Source organism: Prionailurus viverrinus, chromosome C2 (genome assembly GCF_022837055.1).
Source record: "Prionailurus viverrinus isolate Anna chromosome C2, UM_Priviv_1.0, whole genome shotgun sequence".
Classification (NCBI taxonomy): Eukaryota; Metazoa; Chordata; class Mammalia; order Carnivora; family Felidae; genus Prionailurus; species Prionailurus viverrinus.
Genome location: NC_062569.1, coordinates 96,669,086 through 96,680,291, shown reverse-complemented (window position 1 = coordinate 96,680,291; position 11,206 = coordinate 96,669,086).

The following is an 11,206-nucleotide window of genomic DNA, read 5'->3' as shown; positions in this document are numbered from 1 at the left end:
ACCAAAATTGAAAATCTGTCTAAGAGATGTCTAAAGACTAAGGACACCTGAGTGGCTCAGTGGGGCGCCTGGATAGCTCAGTTGGTTAGGCGTCCAACTTCAGCTTAGGTCACGATCTCACAGTTTGTGGTTTCAAGCCCAGCAGTGAGGCACTGGGCTGACAGATTGGAGCCTGGAGCCTGCTTAAGATTCTGTGTCTCCCTCTTGTTGCCCCTCCCCGACTTAAGCGCATGCACTCTTCCTCTCTCTCTCTGTCTCTGTTTCTCAAAAATAAATAAACATTAAGAAATTCAAAAAATAATGAAGACTAATTCTCCTCCTCTCTCTATTCTCTCTCTCCTTCCCTCATTCAGCCTTATGGTTTTGCAGTTAATGATAAAGTCTATGTGAATTCTCAGGTTGAACGAGACACAATAGGGGGAGCAGAGGCCCTCTTCTGCCTATTTAACCAACCCATCCAGGTCCCAGCATGCCTTTACTCCCCACCCCTTGAAAAACTGGCATGAACCAGAAATTAATAAATTGACAATATTCTGCTTATATATGTAATCAATTATCACTCTGCCTACTCATTCATTTCTTTCTGGGCTTCCTCCAAAAGCTCTAAATCTAACAGACAGTGGGGAACAACTGTGAGGCTATTATCAAAACGATTTAAATGAGAATAAAAGGCTTCCAAAAACAGAAGCAAAATATTCACAAGATCCACACTCCCTCTCCACTGAACTAAGCCATTATATGCATATTTGCAGAACACACTTTACAAGAAATCTAAAGAATTTTGTTGGAAATCCCTTTAAAATCCATTTTCCTAATGCCAAGAATCATGAGAGTTACATTAAATCTAACCTATTTGAATCAGATCTCTCCCTTAAAAAAATTAATGGAGACCTTCTAAGATCAATTACTTAAGGTACTTCTCATCTTTCTTACTACAATAGCCCTTCTATTCACAATTTCATGGTTATATACAAGTTTTAGCTCATTTTTTTAATGTAAGGAAAAAATGATCACAAATTTCGTTGAAAAAAATGTTAAAAGGTGCAAATAACTCTAAAACAACTGATCACTCATTCACTACATATTTATTGAGTGTCCACCATGTGTCAGGTGCTGTTCTAGGGGCTTCAGATATAGCAGTGAACAAAAGAGACACATATTAATGCCTCAAGACACTACATTCTAGCTGGACAGGGGGGCATGGGTATATTACAAAATTAAAAAGTTAAATATATAATTTGTTAAACAGATGTGCTATGGAGTCACACGAAGCAAGAAAGGAAATGGAGAGGTTGAATGAGTTAGTTTATTTTATTTAATTTTATAAAAATTTTATTTAAATCCAAGTGAGTTAACATATAGTGTAAGAATGGTTTCAGGAGTAGAATTTAGTGATTCATCACTTACACACAATACCCAGTGCTCATCCCCACAAGTTCCCTCCTTAATGCCCATCACCCATTTAGCCCACTCCCCTACCTAACCCCCCTCCAGCAACCCTTAGTTTGTATTTAAGACACAGTTTATTTATTTTAAATAAAGGGCCAAGAAAACCTCAATAAGAAGATAGTATCTAAGTAAAGACTGAATGGAGGTAAGGGAGGGGCCAAGTGGTTATCTGGAGAAAAGACTCAGATATAACACCTCATCTTTGATTTCATCTTTGTACTTAAAAAGCACATCTGTGTGTGCTATGTTACTTATGGAAGAGATTTGTTTTTGTTTATTTATTTATTTTTGAGAGAGAGAGAAAGAGAGAGCGAGCGAGCAAGGGAGGGGCAGACAGAGAGGGAGACAATTCCAAGCATGCTCCACACTGTCAGCATGGAGCCTGATGTGGGGCATGAACTCACACTCATGAACAGTGAGATCATAACCTGAGCTGAAACCAAGAGCCAGAGGGACACTTAACCCACTGAGCCACCTGGTGCCCCTAGAGATTTTGGAGTGAGGAGTAAAATGATCTACCTGAAGGGCATAAGTTGAATTTTAGAAGTTTACCTTCTCTTTTCAAATGTGTGGTTCACCTCTTTTCTTTCTGGACAAATTCATTTTTCTTCACTGTATTTCTTTTACTCTCTTTTTTTTAATAATGAGAATATGAAAACATTTGGATAGAACTGTCATGAGATTGTTTCCACTGTGCAATGATCAAGGCATTCGTTGCATAATTATTAGAAAACCAAGTGGGTTTTGTTGTTGTTGTTGTTGTTGTTGTTGTTGTTTTAAATGTTTTATTTATTTTTGAGACAGAGAGAGACAGAGCATGAACAGGGGAGGGTCAGAGAGAGAGGGAGACACAGAATCTGAAGCAGGCTCCAGGCTCTGAGCTGTCAGCACAGAGCCTGATGCGGGGCTCAAACTCACAGACAGTGAGATCATGACCTCAGCCGAAGTAGAACGATCAACCGACTGAGCCACCCAGGCGCCCCTGTTTTTGTTTTGTTTTGTTTTGTTTTGTTTTGTTTTGTTTTTAGCACAGTCTAGCATGCTCACATTGTTCATGATCCAGAAACAGGTGGGAAACCTGAACATTAACTGTTCTCTCTGCCGAAGGCTCATTTGGTTCCTTGTCTTAAACTTTAAAAAGGAAATACATAAGCAAAATTGGTGGTTAGTTATTAGCTTCGGGCAACTTATTCAAGCTTAGATACCCCCACCCCTGTTGGACCCTTCCTATAGTCAACTTGATACTGACCAAAGCACATCAAATTATTTGCAAAAAGAAGGCCTGTTATGGATAAGCTGTACCCAAGACTCATGGAATAAGAGATTGAATTGGAAGCATGGCAGATAAATCTCTAATGCTAAAATTCAGCCTTGTAACATAGACAGAAACACTAAGACACAACAAGTGGCTTGCCAGAATTACACCAGAAAAGAAAGTAAAAGTGTGGATATCACAAAGAAGGAAAAAAAAACTGTGATAAGAGGTTCATAACAAAAAAGGCACAGAAGTTCATCATGTTAATATGGTACAGTTAAAGCATATTGCATTTAGAAAGAGTTGAAAGGTATGGGCTACTAAAGAAAAAGGCAATGCAATGTTGTTTGGCAATATTTTATTTATCATGTTATTGTGTGACATCATCCTAACCTCCAAGGCTTTCCTCTTCTCTTACCTCATTTCCTTCTCTAAGCAGTATTGCTTCCCTTGATCCTTGATTTTTCCCTTTCCTTTGCCTCCCATATCCTTACTCCTTTTCAAGGCTCAGATCGGGAATCCTCTCTTCCGGGAAATCTTTTGTTATTCTCCAGACTAGACAGAGGGACTATCCTACATTGTCCCATAGCTTTTTCTATGTAGCTCATCATAAAAAAGGGGACAATGATATTTATATATTTCCAAGCCCTGGAATAGTCCTATAACAGTCATAAATTAATGTTCGCTGAATGCATAATTAAATGTATGCCAGACAATCTATTGGGATCCTGAATAACAAAGAAAAATAAAATGGGATGGCTGTAAGAGCTAACAGTTTATTTATATTTGGTTGTGGATTTCTCTGATAGTTTATATGATGATATAAATTCCTTGAATAAAGATACTTTTGAATTATGACTTGAACAGCCCTAATGTTTCATTTGTACTTAAATTTGAAGGAGCTTGTTTATTTGAGTTGGATTTGAACACAATTTGATACCACATTACCAAATTCAAGGGATCCAACCCACCTTTCAATTAAGTGAAAGGAGCAGTGACTTACAGGAACTGTAAATGTATTAAAAATGTCACAATCACTTTTTTATAGAGCAACATAAAAATGTAATTCAGGTACTTTAAAAAAACTGACACAGACTAAGCAGAAAGATGAGCCAGAGGGGATTACTTAGTGATCTAAAACTTAGCTCGGCAATATCTCGAACCTCAGCTTCAAATCCAGCCTGGGTCAAGACAACCTGTCATTCTCCAGAGACCGAACACTGCCTATCTCTTAGTTCACTGTGTGTGTTTTCATACTGCTTGAGGACTCCATGTACTCTAAAAACCTCATGGAATTTTCTTATAAATGATAATGCTATCCCTAATAAGCTTAGCCAAATTCAGAGAGCTTCTTGATATATAACTGGCAGCTCTGGATAATGCCCTCGGGTTGTTAGCCATTCTACAAAAATCAAATTCAGTCAACACTTCAAAATTTGAGTTTGCTAGAAAGTTACCTCATGCCACTTTTTCCCCCTCACCCAATGTCCCACCACGTAGTGTCTAATCACTATTAACTGATTCTGCATGAGTAACAATCTGTTCTTAAAACCAGTGAGAAACATGTCTTTGTGTTTTCTAGCATACAGGGGGAGTGACCCAGTAAGGTTTCTCACTTCTATGCTGCCAACATTTTGTGTACCATCCACATGACAGTACAGAGTAGAAGGAGAGACATCTGCATAACTTGGAAATTTTATGATTGATAGTCATTGTCTTGTCAGTTGAAGACATGTGCATGATGAGTATTTATGATATAAGGAGATTCCTAGTTATAGAGACATAGGTTTATTCTGATAAAGAACTTTCAAGATTCCAAACACCATTTCCTTTAGGGCAAGAAGATTAGTGCTGATATTTCAGAACACAGTCTTATTATATTCTGGATCCAGTTATTAAGTAGGAAAAGAAAAGACATTTGGCTCTCAGTACATGAACACATATGTGTACACATGCACATAAGTGCACAAACACACATTTAGGTAATTCAGATTCCTGGTGTAGAGAGAGCTGATGCATTCATAGGGGCAGAGAGGGCCACCAGGTCTCAAGGGAATAGAAGCAGAGAAATTAAACAATTGTCTGACTGACTCACAATTATCCCTCAGCCAAGGAAATGAAGGTGTGCAATAGCATCATAGGAGCTTTCAGCCATGCATGAACAAAACTGTAGTTAAAATTAAGCCAAATAACTTGTGACCTTAGAGAAGAGATGGAGAATCTTAAAGGGAGGCATATATCAATGAGCAAATTGAATTTCAGGCCATGAGGATGCTTGGATTCAATTTGACCATTTTCCTGAGGCTTTTCAAAGGAATGACAAAGCAAGTAACTCTTTGTAAAATCATGACCATCTCAAACTAAAGAGAATCACATTCTTCTCTCAAGTGCCCACCTGATTTCTGGAGGTACTTCTGAATAGGATAGAGCTGAGCGTCCCTTGCTGTGTTGAGAAGACTGAAGCAAGCTTGCAGAAATAGAAAATTTTACTAGCCTGAAACCTTTTTAGGTGGGAAGCAGCTGGGAAAAATCACCTCCATTGGACACCATATCACATGTAATCAAGGTAAGGTTCATCTTCAGGAAAAGTTTTAGAAAAAGTGCAAGTAAAGTGGAGTCCAGGGAGAATAGTGAAAGGACTGAACTTGGAGATGGATCAGGGATGATTTTATGTGTGTCTACAGGCATGTACCCATGCTCACTGTTTATCAGGCATGTACAGGCGTGTATATCAGCCTGTAAACTTACCTGTGAACTCTAATTGGTCTTTGTTTTTGTTTGTTTGTTTTATTTATAATTTCTTTAGCACCAGCCATCTCCTGCCTGCAAAGTTACTTTCCATCTAACTTTCAGGCAATGGGCCTAGAAACTATATGCAATATCTAAGACATGGCTTAATCCTGGGTGTGGTAGGCAGAATGCCACCCCCCACCCCAAATGTCCGCACATCCTAATCCTTGGAATCTGAATTTGTTACTTCACATGGCAATTTTGTAAGTGCGATTAATTAAGGACCTTGAGATGGAGAGATTATCATGAATTACATTGGGGGACCCAACATAATAAAAAAAATTCCACAAAATATGGAAGAGGATGGTATACCACTTAGAGAAGGAAACAACAGAACAAAGTAGAGGTAACAACAGAAGTAGAGGTCAGCATGATGTGGGGCCAAAGGCCAGTGAAAGCATGTAGCCTCTGGGAGCTGGAAAAATCAAGGCAAGATTCTCCTCTGGAGCCTCTAGGAAAGATAAAGCCTTGTTGGACCATTTGAGACTTCTGACATCCAAAACTCTAAGATAATATACTCATGTTATTTTAAGCCACACAGTTTGCGCAATAGGAAATAGGAAACTACTATACTAGGTGAGCCTCTTCTCAGATATTCTTCTACAGGAATATCATATTTTGACCATTCACTTAGTTACCACTCATTTGTCATTCATTCTCTCATTTGCCTTATGGTGACACTGTTATATTCTTCTAATTCTTCTAGGTTCTGGCAAGACAAACATCTAAAGCCTATCTTAAAATTGACTGGGAAGATATAGTAGGAATAAGGGTAGAAATGTGCCCAGCCTATGGGTGGGGTCCAAATGACAGGAAAGTCAGTTCTGCTTTGGAAAATGATTAGAAGATACTTTCTCAAATGGAAATTTGAAAGGTGTTTTGTTAGTTGTCAAGAAAAAAAAAAATGAGAATAAAGATCACTCTAGGAACTCTAGGAAGGGGAGTAGGATGAGAAAAACTCCAGATGCTGAAAGAGCTAAATATGTTTTGGTGGGAATGTATGGTGTTAGCTTCCATGTTGATGGAGACAAAACTGAAGGTCTAAGTCTAGAATACAGGCTCTGAATTTTACCTTGTAAGTGGTGGAAAATATTAATAACAGCAGTAGCAATTCTAAATATATGTTTTAGGAAGTTACTTAGGTGGTAAGCCAGAGTCAGAGAGACCAGTTAAAAAGTTAAAAGGTGGGGCGCCTGGGTGGCGCAGTCGGTTAAGCGTCCGACTTCAGCCAGGTCACGATCTCGCGGTCCGGGAGTTCGAGCCCCGGGCTGATGGCTCAGAGCCTGGAGCCTGTTTCCGATTCTGTGTCTCCCTCTCTCACTGCCCCTCCCCCATTCATGCTCTGTCTCTCTCTGTCCCAAAAATAAATAAACGTTGAAAAAAAAATTTAAAAAAAAAGTTAAAAGGTTATTGCAATGGCCCAAGGCAAAGGTAATGCAGACCAATCTAAAGTAGGAGCATTAAGAGATAGAAAGAATGACACTGAATCAAGAAATATTAAGAAGGTAGAATCAACTGGACTTGATGGTTAGTGAGATAGAGCAAGAAGAGAAAGGACAGAATTCAGGTGAAATCTGAGTTTGAGGCTTGGGTAGCTTGAGTACTGTTTTGCAAAAGAGGACATGAAGAAGGAGAGCCAGCTGGCTGGAAAGAGATAACAACTTAATCTCTATTTACAAGTCTTGGTTTCATGTATTCTTTCAGATTCTAATTACTTTATGAAATAATAACATGTTTCTTGAGAGGAGGGATCATATTTTCCATCTTTAGCATTCTCCTTGCCTACCATAATGGTGGACACATGATAAATTCTTGTTCAATTGAAAAGAATATCGTGCTCAGTAAGAAAGATGTGTGTTTTGAATCCAATTCAAATGTGGTGCTTGGGGGTTAAAATTACCCTGAAGGTCAATCAACATAGCTCTAGGCAAAGACAGATCTCTTAGAAATGGATTAATCAACTATTGATGTTAGAATTTTTTTTCTAGCATGATGCATTATCTTTAATGTTAAGGAAAAGAAACAACTCCCATGTATTCTAGCACTTTGATTTTAGGCATAACTACTGAACAGGGTGGAATTTCATTCTCTTTTTTGATAATCCAAGAAATAGAACAAGTATTTTTGCATACCTATTGTGTTCATTGAGTTCCCCTGACATACAGAAAGATGCATTTTTTTTTTTTTATTCTATTAAAAATCAAATCAGGGGCACCTGGGTGGCTCAGTCAGTTAAGCATCCAACTTCAGCTCAGGTCATGATCTCATGGTTCATGAATTTGAGCCCCCCCCCTCCCCCATCAGGCTCTGTGCTAATAGCTCAGAGTGTGGAGTGAGTCTGCTTCAGATTCTGTGTCTCCCTCTCTCTGTCCCTTCCCTGCTCACACTCTGTCTCTCTCTCTATCAAAAATAAATAAACATTAAAAAAATCAAATCAAATTTCTGCTAAGTTGATCAAATCCTCTGCAGTACAATTAATGACTAAAAGTTTAAAACACTGAACTATGAACACCACAGCTAATCCAGTCACAGTGGCAGACATGGCACAATGAAAGAAATTTTAATTCTCCCAGAGTTGAACCTACTTAACCAAAGAGGTTTTTATTTTTATTTCAATTGTACACAATCCTAATTTACCAGTTAATACATCAGTTATTCCTTCTATGGAGGAAAAGCATCCTAAATTTTTCTTATTCTAATATTACATGGGAGTTAAGACCTTGAACAAACAGCCCCTAGAACTGAATACTGAGTGTAATACTCTAGAAAGACAGCAACACGCTCAGCGGCCAAACAGGTTAGTCTTAATTATATGGTAATATGCAGAACAAACATGGTGTCATGGCACTTGGGGAAAACAGCTGGTGAGAATTTTCTGGATGCTTTCATTGTATTTTCCTGGCCTAAGCAATAACAAACAATAGGTCAGGTTGTAAGAGTTCATTGTTAGCCCATGGTACGCAGCAAAGAAAATGGTGATATTTCCTGGCAAAGAATGTATCAGCAAGAATCATTTTGAAGATTTAATCTTATGACCAGAGTTAACAATTGTCTCACTATTTCTTGAATATGGAGATCTCAGAGAGTAAATGGTTTATTGTTCTGACAATATAGAGCAGATTTTAATGTTTGAAAAAAAAATTGGACCTATTAATCCTGGTGTGTGTTACTCTTAAATCCAAGGAAATGAAGAAACATTGATATAATTTCTGCCTTTCAAGAATGAAAATATCTATTAACCACAGAGTACCCAGCAGCATACACAACCAGCACCCCTAGAGATACTTAGCCTGACATAAGAATTGTGTTTTGCTAGCTAAATGCTGATTCCCTCTTGGTATTATGCAATTTACTTCAAACAGACTGCTTGATCCAGCAGCTAAGAAGTCAGATGAAAATCTTCAGTAAGGACGTACTGAAATAAAAGAGCAGATAGAGGTAAAAAGGCCAGGCGCAAAAAGGCAGAAACAGGAAGAATAAGTACCAATTGCTTTTAGCAGTGCTTAAAAGTTACTGGGCTTTTTGGTCAAATGCATATTCTGATTCAGAAGATCTGAGATGGGGCATTGTAACAAGTTCCCAGGACATGCTGCTTATCCCAGGAACACATTCTAAGTACCAAGAGTAGCACTTTTCTAGTGCTTGAGAAAGCTCAAACCACCAAAATAATACCTGCCCCCAATCATTCCTTCATGTTCTCTTTTATGGGATACAGTTTTTGTTTCTCTCTAATATCATTTCATTTGTTCTTTTTTTAGTGCCTTATTATGTGTGCTATCTCATGTACTGGTCTGGTGTTTGGACAAAGAATAAACTCAATGTCCTGACACCATCTTTTCCTTTACCACTATTTCCCAATTAGACGATGGAGTAGGCATTGTATCTTTTGGCCACCTGCCTGATAACCTAAGAGTAGAACTTCCTACTTACCTTCGAAAATGGCAAAAGGAAGAATACATGACAGAATTCTCAAAAATTAAGCCAGTGAAGAGAAAAAATGCAAACACACAAACTAAAAAACAAACCAAAACCAAAACCAAAACCAAAACTGCCAGCCTCCAAGAAGGATAGAGCTGTGATCATTAAAAGTAATTTTAGGGGTTCCTGGGTGGCTCAGTCAGTTGAACGTCTGCCTTTGGCTCGGGTCATAATCTCACAGTTTGCATTGGGCTCTCTGCTGTCAGCACAGAGACTGCTTCGGATCCTCTGTCCCCTCTCTCCCTGTTCCCCCCAACCACCTTAAAAATACATAAGCATTTTAAAAAAAGGTAATTTTAAAATTTCTGAGAAACATCCTTCATGCTTCAGTTCTCTTGTGAGAAAGACTGGATTGGACCAGAAGGTCTGCTGTTCGTGGGACATTCAAGTCTGTCTCTGTTGCTGTTTGAATATTTCTTCAGCTGAGGAAGAAATATTTCCTGTAAATCTTATGCATAAAAGCCAGACTCTCTTGCCAACTAGGAAGACAGGGGGAAAATAAAGAGCAGGGTAAGGGTAAGGAAAAGAAGAGGCACTTCAACACCTGTTTCCTCTCTTAAGACATACTCCTCCTACTAGAAGGAAAACAACCAAACCAGCTCTTTACTTTCCCCTTATACCATTTCTGCCAGAGAAGGGGGGAAAAGGAAGAAGTTAAAAAAAGTAAAGGAATTAAATAAATATCATATTACACAGAAGGCAAGAGTTGTATAACACAATGTCAGTCAGTTTACGCAGATTTGTAGAGTGATATTATAAACCTTTGGCGTTTAGTCCTGGGAAAATATTGCTGCAGCTTACATGAGGAGTCCACATTTGCAAAATAGAGTGTGATATGCATTGTAAAGGGCCTCAGTCTTCACCCTTTTGACCAGGGTAGTACAGGAAGAGGTGGTTTGCCCCTGTCTGCTTTATGGTCAGCATCCGTCAAATGGCAATCCTAACAGGAAAAGCATGCATAGCTCTCATGCAGGAATTAAGATTGACGGAGTTTGTGAACAACAAGCAAACTGTCGTCACCATCATTACAACTGCTACCAATCTAGAGGCACGATGGACAATGACCTAGGAAAAGGAGATGAATGGAAGAAAAGCAGAGGGGAAATAAGCACTAGGCATGAGAAAGCCAAAGACCTGGGAAGGAATACAATCAAACCACAGGCATCTGACCTCATTCTCAAAGAAGTGAATAATACATTTCATGTAAGTGGGTGAATGCAGGTAGTCAGCAACGGACGCAAGATCCTCTGCTGTTTTCCTACTCTTATGTTGTCAGGCTCGCCCATCATACATCCCTCATTCTTGTCCATCATACATCCCATAAGCTGACAGAAAGGAAAACAAAATCAAACAAGGCAGGAGAAAAGAAAAGAGGGAAAAAAAAAGAAAAAAGAAAAAGCCTTACTCTCAGTACTTTAATACAAGGGAAAACAAAGGAGGGGCACAGAGGAAGAAGAGATTAGAAAATGTATTAAATTCTCCCCCTCGCCTCAGATATGGTGTTTCTGCACATTACTAGACTTGCTCCTGAGCAAGAGAATATAATTTACCCCATGGCCACAAGCATGGCCTGGATAATAGGAATACTCGGGGGTAGCAATTCTGTAGATGTAAAAGGTACAAATTCAAAAGAATAAGAGAAAACATGGGAATGAAGAATAAAATAAAAGATTAGCAAGAGCCAGAGAAAGATAAAAGAAAGTGCAAGAGAAAAATGGTTCATTTGTAGAACTG